Source organism: Chaetura pelagica, unplaced genomic scaffold (genome assembly GCF_000747805.2).
Source record: "Chaetura pelagica isolate M959 unplaced genomic scaffold, ChaPel_1.0 scaffold139, whole genome shotgun sequence".
Classification (NCBI taxonomy): Eukaryota; Metazoa; Chordata; class Aves; order Apodiformes; family Apodidae; genus Chaetura; species Chaetura pelagica.
The window spans coordinates 860,357-862,973 of NW_009970717.1; the positions used below are offsets into that span (position 1 = coordinate 860,357).

The window sequence follows — 2,617 nt, forward strand, 5'->3', positions numbered from 1 at the left end:
GTTCAGCAGTGCCTCCTGACATCCAAAGTTCATGTTCTCCAAGTGGTCCCATTGCTGAGCTGCAGTTAGTTGCTCCTTGCCTTTAAACATACATTCATTTTTCTCTAAATACAATAAACTTTAAGAGAAGGAACTGCAACATGGAATACCTTGTAGTTGATATTCAAAACACTGAATTTTGAGCTCATAAGAAACTCATAAACAGGTCAGACATTCCTTTTAAAACACAATCACTATGTTTCAAATCATGCAACGGAAAAAGCAGATCCTCTCAGTTCTCCAGTTTTTGGTCTGTTAAGATGAAAAGTATGCTCCATTTCTGTTTGACTCTAATCTCTTTTTACTGGTAAATATGCCTACACAGTCATTTCCCATTATCTTATCAGAAAAATGTTAGTAAGTTGCTAAGCTGCAATAAAAGCAATTTTAGTAAGGTGCAAATCCAAGAGAACACAAACTCTGGGGACTCCCACCTTACAGTTGCTTTAATTGTTTCTGACCTCTTGACATTTTCAACTAAAAATAAAGCTGGTTAACATTTGTACTTCTGATTGCAAAATAATCCGTTTGTTCAAACAAAATGAGTCATCCAGTCCTTATTAAATTGTTTAATGATGTCTTTGCCAGATTATTTCTTTTGCTTGGTATCAAGTTAAGTGTATTACAAAGCAGAATTAAATAAACAAACTCCATTGAATTCACACATTTGATTTGGACAGCTGTAAATTTGAGAGCCGAGAGGCTCCTGACACTCGGTGTGCCCAAAAGGCCGGTGCCTTGCTGCAGAAGAGGAAATCAGCAACACACTCAACTACTCTATGCACTTGAACAGATTTTACCAGGGTGGGGTTTTTAATTCATTGCTTCAAACTTGGCTAGCTGAGCAAAAAACAGCGCAAGGATTCTGCTGGATAGCCACATTGTATCTGAAGGTGAAGGGTGCCCTCTGCCTTTGCAGCAGCCCCCAGCCTCTGTCCTACGGGTTCTGGGTCCAGACACAGCCTGCCTGGGTGAACCAGCCCCTGCCAAAAACCTGCTGCTACCAGGTGAGCCCTGCAAAAGTGCCAGAATCCGGGGGGACAGATCTGGTGACACGGTGGAAGCCAAGGCATCATGCTGGAAGGGACACCAGTGTAAATGGAGCAGGGCGCAGAGTTCATGTGGAAAGTAAAAACTTTAGTGCAAAAGCAAGTCTGACAGCAGAGGTGAGCCCCAGCCAAAGCTGAAGCTGACTCTGCCCATGGAGAGAGTCTCTTCCCAAACCTTCACCTGCTTGAGCTGCAAATCCCCAGTGTTTCTGCTACAGAGAAGTATCAGCCACAATTAATCTGCTTAACCAGTAAGATCAGCAAAAAAAAGAAGAAAAAAATTTGTACTACTGTTCAGTGTTTATGCATTCACCTTCACCTCAGTACTCTTTGAGAGGATGGACTGATTTGAAAGCAGAGCAGATGAAAGCCAGACTAAGAGGGAGAGGGAAGAACAATTGGGACAAGGTGTCTGTAAATACTGTGCCCTGTCTAGGCAACAAGAGAAAATCGGGATGGGGAAGGAGCTGGAAAATGGAGCTAGAGTGATGAAAGGAGCAGGGGAAGGATGATACAGTGAAGCAAGTCAGGATTGACAAATAATGGACAAAGAGAGATGTGGCTGGCTGAGGAGTCCAGGAAGGGGGATCTTGGTGGAGGTGAGAAGCAAGATACCCTGAATGAGGCAAGCACAGGGGGGTGCTGGAACTGCCTGCAACAGGGAACTGAGAGGTACCAAACAGGGGAGGATGGGAAAACCCATCAGTTTGGAGTGTCACACACAGCAAATCATTGTATAGGAGAAACTGTTAGATGATTATATAACCAAAGCTGTAGACTGCTGTGAAAACTGGGAGATCCAGCACTGTCTCCTGGCCTGCTCACCATCAGCAACTCCAAATGGTCTTTGGGATGTAGCTGGAGGTGCACAGACCCACTGATCCCATGGGGCCTCAGCCATCACTCCTAAGAATGCTCCAGCTCTTTCTTCAGGATTTAACCATTCCCCTGCCTGGATGAATCTCACCTGAAATGAGTGCTTGCTGTAACACGAAAGACTCTCTTCTTGCTCTCAATGTACATTTTTCCTTTGCCTAAAAGCAACACAAGTGCAGAAGAACACAGGTTCTCAAGTGGGCGGAAATTTCTGCGTTTCCTCTTTTCCTTCAAACCAAGCTTAAACTCAGCAGCAGAAAGAAGCGGCTTCAGAGGACCTGCAGAACCTTGCCTACAGGAGAGTCCAGCATTTGGTCTTGTCTTCTGTCCAAATGGACAAAAGACACTGGATCTGCCTGGCAAGGCTCACTGGCTTGGGACTGCCTTTCCCAGTGGGGGACAGCGGTTATGAAACTTGCTCTCAGAGCTGCCCCTGTTTGCAGCCTCTTTGTTCAAAAGTACTGCTGTTTCAGGGCTACAAAGTGGTTTGGAATCAGACATGGCTTAAAGGAACAGCAAACCGAGGTGTGAAGCTGTCTGCACCAGAAGCTTTCAGAGCACTCTGCAAACACGCCAGGGGAGGGTTTGCTTTTTCCATGTGAAATGGCGTGCTTCAAACAGTACTCCTGCAAAGGAGTGGCCAGGAATGACAG

At 45.2% G+C, this 2,617-nt stretch overlaps 1 protein-coding gene across 1 annotated transcript in view; it reads right to left on the minus strand.

The window, feature by feature from the left end:
- The window catches only part of PEPD (peptidase D), a 140,943-nt gene that overhangs the window by 913 nt on the left and 137,413 nt on the right, over positions 1-2,617 (minus strand). The window lies entirely within an intron of this gene.